The sequence below is a fragment of the Columba livia genome, chromosome 3 (assembly GCF_036013475.1).
Source record: "Columba livia isolate bColLiv1 breed racing homer chromosome 3, bColLiv1.pat.W.v2, whole genome shotgun sequence".
Taxonomy (NCBI): Eukaryota; Metazoa; Chordata; class Aves; order Columbiformes; family Columbidae; genus Columba; species Columba livia.
Window position 1 is genome coordinate 49,882,264 of NC_088604.1, and position 12,097 is coordinate 49,894,360.

Genomic DNA, 12,097 nt, shown 5'->3' on the forward strand with positions numbered 1-12,097 from the left:
GTTATTATGATCACATACATATTTCTTATTTACTGTAATATTACACACAACAGTTTTTTGTTTTGTTAGGTTTTTTTTGTAAGGTGAAACCTTCTGTGTGGATACTGTTTTAAAGTACTGAAAACAGTCCCTATCACAAACCAGCCATTTTTTCTTGAAAAATCAGAAAGAAAAAGGGAACATGTAGAAATTTTGTGATGTTTCCTTGAAAAGGTGCAGTCTTCAGCTGAAGTCCATAATGAAAATAAGTGAGAACAGGAAGGTTTAGTGGCTGTATATGCACACTTTCCCTGCCTCTTGGGAAGAAAACTTTGCCTTAGAGGGTTAACAGTTACATTTTTGGACGCACTAACCTTGGGGACTATCCATATGGATATTATTTATGGCCTTCTTTAAACACATCAGTGTGTCCTTGGAGGTACAGGAATGACACTGGCCTGGACTTAGCACTCCAAAGGTTACTGCAGACAGCAGCAGATCTCCCTGGAGGATCCTTGATCTAAGACTGATATATTTTATGATTCTTTGCCTTGCTTAGGCCTGGAGCTCTGGATGGGTTGGACCACAGATGCAAGATTAGAGAAGGACACCTGGTTTGCAGAGCCTAAGAGGTTTATATGGTACCTTGTACTTAGCTGTTTGGTGCTACAGAGACTGAAGAGATTGATGAGCAACAGCAGCAGCAGAGATTTAGGTACGCAGGAGACTCCACTGACAGGAACATAAAGACTTGAGGCCCACTGGCAACAGGAGTTTGGATGAAGACAGTGTTGAGTTCAGACACCTCATGTGGTACCATTAGAGGAAATTGTCTTTTTGTGGATTTTTTTTCTGCAGTATGTACAATTCCTCTCCATAGCTATTTTTATCACTGCCATGCATATGTCATCATAGTGCTGATATGAAGGCCAACCAGACAATGGTTGTAAAACTCTCAGGGAATTATTATCATCATCATCACCATCACTACTTTGTAGAAACATAATGCTCTTCCAAAATAAAATCTCTGCTTTTGGATTTCTTAGTATACTAGAATGATGGAGTGAATTTCAGTGACTGGAAAATAAACTGCTGTATCTTTAACTGTAAAAGGAAATGGTTGTGCTGTCTCCTTGCTAGTCCTCATCATTTAATGGCTGTACCCATTTTGAATGGAAAAAGTGATGCTGACATAACAGACACCTACCTAAAATCATGAGAAAAAAAAAAAACATAAAGCAACCCACAACAATCAGTGAGGCAGAAAGAGCAACACATTAATTATATCAAAGAATCACAGGCTTTTTGTATTTACTGAAGAATTTCCCATGGCCTGTTGACGTAAACCTGGAGCAGCTAAGAGAGAAACCTTTTCTATATTAGTACTCTGCTCAACTGCTGATAGAAAGCCTCATGTAATTGCTTTCCATATAAAAGGAAGCAGAACTCCTTTTTCATTTGAAACAGTCATCAACTTTGTTTAATGTAACCTCATTGCAAGATTAACATGGGCAAGAAGCCTATAGATTGAATTGAGAGACTTTTGGTCATAACCAGATTGTCTTGTCTAAGGGGAAAGACCCAGGAACAAAGAAGCAGAAGTCTCAGCTGTGTTTCTCCTTTATTACTCCACTTCACCTGGAAAGCTCTTGCCTCTATTCCCTGTGAAAAGTCATGATCCACCCTACCTTTCACAATAACCCTGAAAAGATTTTCACAGTGTATCCTGAGAGTAACTTCGTTAAATATGTGAGTTAACTGCATGAAGTCTCCTCATTGACCAGTTCCTTGTTAACTTGTACAGGGCATAAGCAGAACATGAGGCCTTGGAAACAACTAAATAACTCTGCTAAATATAACTGTTGATAATTAGAAAACATCTTATCTTAATGTTGAAATTGTCCACATATAAACGAAACTGACTATAGACTAGAGGAAGATATTAACTGAGTGAACTGGCTCTTCAGCTTCACACATTTCTTGGCATACATAGTAATACTGAGAAAAAAGTCAAGACAGAGTAGAAGAAAATACAGTGTTTCGCTTATGGTCAGATACTCATCTCAATTGCCCTGGCCGTATATAAACTTCATATTAATTCTTGGGTGAAGTGGTGGGTTGAATGTCTTGCACAAAACCACAGTTATTGCTTGTTCTGGATAGAAGTTTATAGCTACGTTGTCTGAAAGAAAAAAACAACCTACAAACATGATTATTTTCCTACAGTGCAGAGAATGCAGAGAATATTTTTTTCTTGTTTCCATACACATTAGATGCCCCCACCTCCTAGGTGTTTTTTGTAAAGAATGTCTTTAGTTTGCAAATTGCACTTCAAAGGTATGGTAGCAAGAATACAGATTTTACTCTTCATTATGTCTTAAACACCTTTGAATGTAAGGAAAAAATATACCTGGACAGAAGGTAATTCCAGGGCTGAAAAAGGACGAATAGTTACTCTCATTACTTTTATTTATTTATTTTTTAATTGTAATCATCTTGGGTAAAATAATGCTGACTGAGTTATTTCAGTAGTGGCAAAATGCCTAATTTATTAAAATACTTATCTCAGAAATAAACGTTTATATTCTACTCTACATTGAATTCTCTTTCTAAATGAAAATTTCAGAACAGAAATCATATAAAAACATGAGGGTTTTTTACAGGTTGAAAGAAAAATAAAAAGCAAAAAAAGTGTAAGATTTAAATTTGTAGACCTAAATTCTATGAAGAGATTGAGTCTTGGTCAAGCCACATTTTCCAGTGTGGAAAATTTGGCTATGTGTGTCCAATTGACTGTGTTTCCAGCAAGTGTAAGTGCACAGGAGGCAGAAACAACCATGCCATTTTGAAGGCTGCTTTTATGAACATTTCTGTCCACATATGAGGAACAGTCAGCAGAAGGCCAAAGCCAAAATAAGCCAGCTGAATGCCTGGGTCTGTCCTACCTAATGACCACCCTTTTCATTTCTGCTGGAGTGGAAGTACTGTAGTTTCCATTATGCATTTGTTTCCTTTATATTGTTTTCCTCCAAAGCTGTAAAAAAAATTGCATCATCAGAATACTTTTTTCTTAAGTAATCACATGATGCCCTAAGAATAAATAAAATTTGTTATAACTGTTTAGCATTTTCTTTTGAGATTTTTCTGTGTAGTAGAAAAGAAATCACTAGTAGCTAAAGAAATCAGTTTGAAATCTGACACACAAGGCTGGCATATTTTCAATGTTTTATTTGCTATTTCTTTGCAGTAATATTTAGCTGCTGATGATGGCTTTGCACTGTTCTGAGCTTTGGATGTGCAGAAATGGTTCCAAATAATATGTCTCAGAGATATGAAGGCAGAAAGGCTTTTTAAAGGGAACTTCACGGTTGTTTTTTTTTTTTCACTGTGAAATTTCATGTAGGAGTGTTGCTTTTTTTAAGTTCTCTAGCATGTGATGGGGACTGGTAGAGCAGCAGATACAAACTTCAGCATATTCTGGGAGCTGACAAAAATATTTAATTAGATGTGTATTTTTTGCAGATAAATATTTAGCCTATGATTAATGTGTCGATCTCACAAAATACTTTGACCTTTAATAAACAAACAAACAAACAAACAAACACCGAAACCAGAAAATTTAAATCCGGCAAAGCTGATTAAATCCAGAAACATTAACATAGTCATCGTGTCTTCTGCTCCATTTTTCTTTGCTGTCTGGCTGCTAAAGTCACCATATCTCCTGGTTGTCCCTGTGACTAGAGTGTTTGGCAGTTTTTCAGCAGAATGAGAGATGAGAACATGTTGGTCGATCTTCCTGGGAGGACGGAGGGAATAGAGAGCACTTGTGGTATAATTGCTGCAAGGCATTTGCCTTGCAACACAAACTTCCAACTCTGAACGTGGCAGGAAAGGTTCCAGCCCGTGGTTTTCATATGTCAGGGAAAGAAAATGTGCAGACTAATTGACAAGCAGGTAAATCAGAATAACAGGCTGTAATACTGGTGTATTTTTTTCTGCACTGACAAAGGTTATTCAACTTACATCACATTTGCCTAGCCTACCTATAAATAAAACTATGCTTATGTCTGTAATAATTTTTTATAAATGCTGAGCTCTTAGTGGCAAATACATGAGTTTTTAGGAAACAGCATTGCTGTGCAAAATGTCACCTGTGAAGGAAAGAAACAAACCCAAGGAGCCAAAGAAAGAACAGGAAGACCTGTATGCAAATTGTACTTGTACATGTGCCTGCACAAACATATACTTGTATGTGTATCTTCATTCCAGATATTGCACAATATATATGTAGACTCAATCTGAGGAGTTATTCTTTCCAGGCTGCTAATTATATAGAGACCAGTAGGCAGCTCTCACAGGGTGAGTAGTTTCATCCTAAAGCAGAAGTCTAAGATAACCTGATAAATTCCGCATTCCTCTCTCTCTCTTCCCAGTAATTTCTAGCTTTCTCTTCTACAACCTGTAAGAGTTTTATTATCTTTCTGATTAGTTTAGGGAAAGCAGACCCCAGAGCTGCCATGTTCCATACCAATGGAGCTCAGAAGGAATATCTCAGGGATGCGACTCCTTTTCACAATGTAGACTAGGACAAAGCCATATTAAGCTTTGTGGAATACACTTTAATATATACAGCCTTTTTGCAGAAAATTTTCTCCTACTGTTCCTAAAAATCAAACTGAATGAACTGCCTAATGGGAACACTGCAAAATCTGGATTTTTTTTTTTAATATTTAAATATTTTGCTCTTATCAAACTGTTTTCTTGCAGCCTTTAAGATGATCAACTGAGAGCCATTTTCCAAACCAGAAACTAACTTAGAAATATCCAGAACATAAGCCTGTTTTATTTTCTGAGTGTTTAGAGGTGACATGACAGTCTCCAGTAATCCACCAGATAACATTACATATACTGTTGGAGAAGCACTCAGATAATGCAGGAGCTGATCTGAAACAGTCCCAAATTAGATTCAACTCAATTTAAAATTTTAGCAGAATTCAGTTTATTTCAAGCAACTTTTTCATTAATATGTTTGTCTGCATTTTCATTTCCCAGTCGTGAACAGAGGTTGAAGTCCAGAAAAGCTATTATTTTGATTGCTGAGAGAGATCTCAAAAAGGACATGAGAAAATTTGTTCTCTTAAAAATTTCAACACTCTGAACAGATTCATGTAGTTTTCAAGACGGGTGCTTATCCTAATCTAGCTAGACAACTGGAGATTTGCTTTGAGTTGAAAATTATTTGCTTTAAGTCTTAAAATCTGTACCTGACAAAGTTTCGAGCAGTAGTTTTTTTTTCCTCTGTTGGACCAATAATTTATGATACTTTTTTTTTGTTTGCTATGTGTCCCCCTAAAATCGATCCACACTGGGATTTTTTTGCATACTACTAATTTTTCAGCATATATTGCCTCAATGAGAGCAATACTTGTACACAGTGTGTTGCAGTTGCATGATGCATATTCTACCCTTGCTCTGTGTATGTAACTGCTGCTGTTGCCAAGTATTGCTCACTGAACTTGAGGGGAAGAAGCCACCTACAGAGCTCAGGTCAGGAGAATTATTACCTGCCAAAAGTTTAAGGCCTTCATTTCCAGAAGCGACTTTTAATTTCTGATTGCAGTTCCAGTGAATGTCACAGGTATAAGCAATAAGTAGTAAAAGTAGTGTGCCTTCATGTGTAGTAAGTGAGAAATTGTCTCCTTTTCAGTAAGGACAGTGTTCAGCTGGTGCCAGTATTTCTAGTCTACATCTGTGTTAATAAATTCAAAGTGCTATGGCCCAGCCTTTATGCTGTCTAACTACTAGCACCATTTTGGCCTAAGACAACTGGTACTCTCCCAGGGATATCCCAGAGAGAGCTCAGAAGTTAGTACAGAGCATGGACTATTCCTAGCAAATAATCTGGATGTGTCCACCTTGTCTTGGAAGGTGGTAGTCTTTAAAAGCATGGACTTGGGCCAGCGTTCACATAACCAAATCCAGAGAATGGTCTCCAATACAATGTCCTTTAGTGGAGTAGATGCTGCTTTAAACTTTATATTGCCTGTGGTTATACAAAGGAGTTAATAATGATGAAGCAAAATAGAATACTGAACCTAAATTAAGGTACCTTTGAGACTATAAGTTTTTGGTGACAAAAATGGAGACAGGGATTGTTACCTTGAATTCTTACTTTCCATTCCTCTCTTGCTATAATTAGAAACAGAAGAAGACTTGCAAATCACAATACTTAACCCACAATGAGGTCTCTGATGGGTTCTGGTTTAATCATACAAGAGCCTTTTGGCAAGGTTCGTTTTGAAAGAAATCAGGAAGCCAACCCAAAACCTTATTGGGGGGTATTTCTGCCCTTGCTATGATGTGGTCTCATCATGTCACTCAGGAATGAGGCACTTGCTGTTACATTAAACACAAAAATAACACAGGAAATTGATTTATGTTGGCACAGTTTTCCTATTTTAAATTATGTACCTGAAACCCAAACCAGAACTGTAGTGAAAATACAGTTCAGAGCTCAGATTTCGTGGGCTCACATGTCAGAGAACTTGGCATTTGTTCCAGATGGTCCATCTGCCTTTGATTACTATTTTCTGGTGAATAAAATGAAGAGGGTACATACATTCATTGCTACATTGGAAGAAGATAAAATAATGCCAAGGGGTTTATAAAACAAATAATGAAAGTCGCCACAGAGGGAGAACAAATATTAGAAGAAAAGTACATCTCCTTTCAGAACAGATCCTTAAAAACCCCCTTTATCTACTGATGCTTGTGTTGGTATTTGGAACCATGAGAAAGAATGCATGGAGACACCCCTCACGTTGGTAAGAGATTCTACCCACTGTGTAGCCAGTGCAATCATTTGCAAATACGGACTGAAGTGAAAAACATTTTTCAGTTTTTGAGAATGTCCTTTATCTGAAGTAATATAAAAATACCCTGTAGCAAAAAGGCAACTGAAAGTCAGAGGGCATCTTACCTATGAGGGTGTCAAGATATAATTTTCTAATGAGTGTCTGCCAAACCATAGTGTATCAGTGGAAGTGTTTTTGAGATAGGAAGAATTTGGTTAACTTTCTGATTATCATTAGTTTTTTTCCCTCATACTTTTGCACTTTGGGCTGTAGCCAGAACCTGAAAAGGAAATACCTCTGTACCCTGAGAGCAACTACTTGTGAAGAATTCCTGGCTTGACCTTAAACAGGAATTGTCTGGAATTACAGGAAAGACTTTTTACAAGATTTCCCTCCTAGCTTTGCAAATTCAAGCCATTCAGAGGGTTCGGGTGCTTATCAGTAGCTCTGGGAAGCATTTAAGGCTTGCCCAGTTTATAGCTAATAGGGAGAGGTCCTTGCAAACAGCAAAGAATAGTGCCATTTTCTCTGAAAGTTATTCGTTTCCTGACTATGGGCCAGGTTGGAACAGTATAGAGACAACAGTAAAAACTGTGTATGTGCAGAATATTTTAATTTTCAACCTTGATATGTTTAGCATGATCATTTAGTGCTACTGTAGCCATGGAAAAGGACTAAGGAAGGTAAATGTGTGCATTTTATTCCATTAATATTAGCTCTTTAAATCTCTAAAAATCTCAAGCGGACCCTTCGCTGTGGTGCATGCAGGAGGTATTACCTCTCTGTAGCCAAACAATCTTAAAGCAGCTCTTTGTTATTAAAAGGTTTACTTAGCAAAGCTTTCTGAAAAAAAAACAAACAGGTAAACATCTTTGTGAAGAAGAACTTTCCAAATCCATGATTAAAACTGTTCCTGCCCTGAGCAAATAAGAGAAAATGTAAGATGCTTGTGTCAGATGCTGACACGATTGAAAACATTGTGTAAGTGCCAGTCAGTAAGCACTCTGACCCTAGAAGAATCAGTGGTATGCTGTGGTCTGTCTCCATTGGTAACTTCAAGCCTATTCAGAAGTTTCCGAAGCCTCTGCATGCTCCTACGGCCAGAGCCTCCTGTTCAGTTTACCTGTAGCACTGCTCTTTGTTGCTGGATATGTACTACAAATTTGTTCTGAGGAGGGCGGTAGCCATGTGACAAGATTGCTGGATGAAGACTTCGGCCACTTCATCTGAACTCCAGAGTGAGAAACTGATATAGGGTGTCCCAGTCAAAATCACTTTCCCTGTTCATTTCCATGAGTGAAGACTTGTGATTGCTTGGGTGTGTTTCCAACTATTTTTCAGTATTTCAGCAGTGTCCCAAATTCAGCTTTTTGGGGAATGCTTTTATAACACAATGACAAGAGAGAGAAGGTCTGCTCCTGATCAGAGCTTTTCTTTACTACAATATAATAGTTTTGTATCAATGAGATCACTAACTCTTCTTGATATTTTATGGTTGATAACTAGTGAAGCAAACGTGTGTGTATTATTGTTACGCTGAAGAGCTGTTTATTTGAATTTCAGTATTATTGAAAAACTCAGATACAGTTTAAGATCTAAAAGCCAAACTAAAATATTCAATGATTTTTCATCAATTTACCAGCTTCCTAATAGTGACTATCTGCAGTTCCTCTTCAGATCTATCTGGAGGTTCTTTTTTTATTATGATGATTTTGATTATGATTATTATTAACTAACCGCAATAGTCGTTATTCTTACCTACTCAGTTAAGCGTGAAGTGTGTCCACAGGAGTGTCTTTTGCTCCAGACAGCTTACAATCCAGTTATCTCATGTTCTAAGGAGTCTAGCATAATTTAATCATGGAGTAAGACAGTGCTAAACATGACTTTATTCAAACTCATTTAATATAAAAATTGAATCTTTAATCTCAACACAGGAAACAAAACGTTTTTGCATGAAAGTTAGACTAACTTAAGCTGATTTCACCAATTCAGTTTCACCAATGGGTTATACTTGTAATGCTACATAGGCCTAAACTGGAGGCAATGTTGACTTTTAAAGATTGGTCTAAAAGTTTAGGCTCCCCACAGGCATCACACTTGTCTCTAAACCCCACAAGAGTTTGTTTCTGTCTCCGTAATCTTGGCTCCCCTGAGACATTGTCCCCATTTTCTGAGACCTCAGATCCTTCTGATATCCTTCGTCTTTTTCTTGTTGGCCTGTCAAGTTCCCACAGGCTTCTGTGGAAGGTGCATCCCACCACATGGGCTCAGACACACTGAGTTGTTCTTCCTCAATGACAAGAGTCAGAGTGATGAAAGTACAATGGATGTACAGGGACATTGCACTAGACAAAAAAACCTCCCATCATTTAGTGCTCTGCCTAAATAGAGTCTCAAGTGGTAATAAACTAAACCACATTTTGCATAGATTAATTTGACATAAATAGGATCTCAGCACCTATACATGACAACATAGTATGAGCCAATGCTAACACTGTGTGGCTCTATCACTGACAAATTAATACTCCTAAAAGTGAAAGAATAACAGGTATAGATTTACCAAAAGATAAAAAGGACTTTCCTTTTCACTTTTCCCTGTTTCTCATTGTAGTGAGCTGGTTGTGACATGAGGGGAGACTTGAGCTGGGCTGTAAGGATCCCTGAGTACATAGCACGTCTCTCTGTCTCTCACACTCAGTCTGAAAGAAACACACTGTAAAAAACATGCAGTTTTTTATAATGTATTAACCTTATGTTAATCTCATAAATGTATATATAATCTAAACTACTGAAAGTGGACAACTTCAGGAACTGTTTCTTTAAATATTGACCTATATTATGATGTGAAAAATTCTTCCGCAAGTGGTAGCTGACAGCACAACCACTAGCATGCTTCTCTTAACGTTTTTCTTGCTTTGTTATTTAAGCATTCTGTCTCCTACCCACTGAAGAGAAGTATTTTTAAACACACATTCAGAGCCGAATCCAGAACTTATGTACAATCAACGACTGAATATATTTTCATTAATTCACTAGTAATTTTTTCTCAATGTTTTATATTTTTAAAGCAAAATCTATGAATAGTGGGCATTTGTTCAGTTTAGAATCCTGAGCAAGGCAATTTAAATATTTATTTGTGTGTGTGAAAAAACGTAATGTCTTACTTATTTCATGTGACTTTGTATCTTCATAGGCTCCAAATTTTTCTTCAGGAAACTATGTGTTATATCTTTCTTTTGACTTACCAAAACCATATATTCATATAGATTTGATTAAATTATGTCCAAGAAATCATTTTACACCTAATAACTCAACTACATATGAGTTAACTATTTAATTCTATGTAGATTAAAAATATTTAATTTGTTGCAAGGCAGACTGATCATCAACCAAATTATGATTTATACAACTAATTGAACCGTACAGTCTCTGAGTAAAGCCTAAAAAAACGCAACATCTTTTCCAGCCCATAAAACATAACGCATTGTATGAATCTTGATTTTGTGCCACAAAAATATGGAACAGACACCCATGCTTGCAATTGAAATAGTGAGAAACTCTTCATCCTTTTAAATCTCCTAGTGTACTTAAAAGCATACTTCAGTCTTTTATTTTGTTTTGTTTCAAATTTGTAGCTCTTCTTTCTTGGAAATACAGATGTAGTATAGAAATGAGTGTTTTTTTTTTTCCTGTGACATTAATTGGAATTTTGTGTTTCTGTGTCTGCTGAAAGGGCCATTCAGAAGAGCTGGGCTTTGGTAAAGATCTTCCTCATGAAAACCAAATCCATCTCATACATAACTGAGGGCATTGGTTGTATGCATGCTTGAACAGGATTGTGAGTCCAGGAGAGAACTGACCTGTCATTCAATTGAATGCTTCTCCAAATTGGAGAAGGATGCAAGTGTATGATGAGAGGACATCCTTCATCAAGTAGCAGAGCTCTTGGGAGAGGGGTGGTGGAAGGAAAAGGTCTCTGATGGGAGAAACGCTGCTGTAAATTGTTGAGAAGACTCTAGTATGAAAGAAAGAAACAAACAAAAAAGCTATGCAGATGAGGATCATGTAATCCTTTCTATGGACTAAGATACCTTGGATTTGGTACAGAGGATATAAGTGGCTGCAGATCACTGTGGCTATGAATGATGTTGAAGCTATGAGGTCACTGGCAGAGCCCCAAGAAGGGAAGGCCAGCTTTCCTCTTGGAGCCAACACTTTCCAGCTCCTTCAATTTAATTCTTGAGTAAAGATTTCTACAGGCTGATATAGCACACACTGATGGCCAACAGAGAGCTGCTCCAGGGCTGCGAACCAGGAGCAAGCTGCCTATGAAGGGGTGGTCATTGTGTTATACTTGCAGTCCCTGCAGGGGTTTCCTCTGAAGAACATTGATGATAGCCTGGATGTCTTTAGGAATCCAGCAGTACAGTTCTGGCATGCATATAAGAGATGTTCCATCCGGTATCTCTGTTCTGGAAAGAAACACTTGTCAGGCATGCCTCCATTTTTCTTCTGATTTACAAGGACAATAATATTGCCAATTATTGCCCCTCACATATGGGCTTTTTCCTTTTTTTTTCTTTTTTTGTTTATAACTTCTGAATGGTATTTGTTAAGTGCTTGAATTAATACAATTTAGAATAATGCTACTTGTTTATATGTGCATTATATATATTGTGTATTATCTAACAGTATTTTCTAAGTACCTCATCATTGACATGGGTAAGTAATACTACTGGTGCCAATGACTGCTCTGGACCTGTGCTGGTGACTAATACTTTAGACCAGTGAGTGTTCCACAGATTAAGAACTATTGTAGTATATTATGTAACATATGTAATATTTTATTTTACCGTGTTGTAATTAAAATTTCTTCTTCAGTTATATTTAAAAGGAAGTGAGCTGTGGAAACAATATAGTTAATGAAATGTATTAGTCAGAAGAAAAAGCTCAGATTGCATATTCTTTAGATATATACTATTTTTATTTTGCCCGCATGATCAAACACAGATCCTTGTCCATAGACTTCAAGTAAACATGGCTATTCTTACTTTCCTCCCATTCTCCTTCGTGGCTTCATAGAATGACAGAATGATGAGACCATTCCATATCATCCCACTCACTGTAAAATTAATCCAGTAATTTCAGTAAAGGAATATTTTTTTTCCCTACTGGCTGATCCTCTGTTATGAAATTTAACCACTTGGGTGTGCAGGGAGAACATCTCAGTTTTCCAGTCCAAAAATATGTACTTTTGTGCC

At 37.1% G+C, this 12,097-nt stretch overlaps 1 long non-coding RNA gene across 1 annotated transcript in view; it reads left to right on the forward strand.

The window, feature by feature from the left end:
• Window positions 1–8,921, forward strand: part of LOC135579034 (uncharacterized) — a 116,493-nt gene extending 107,572 nt beyond the window's left edge. The window contains exon 4 of the long non-coding RNA XR_010471298.1: window positions 539–8,921. This is a non-coding gene — a long non-coding RNA (uncharacterized LOC135579034). The remainder of the gene's footprint in view (window positions 1–538) is intronic.
• The last annotated feature ends 3,176 nt before the right edge of the window (window positions 8,922–12,097 follow it).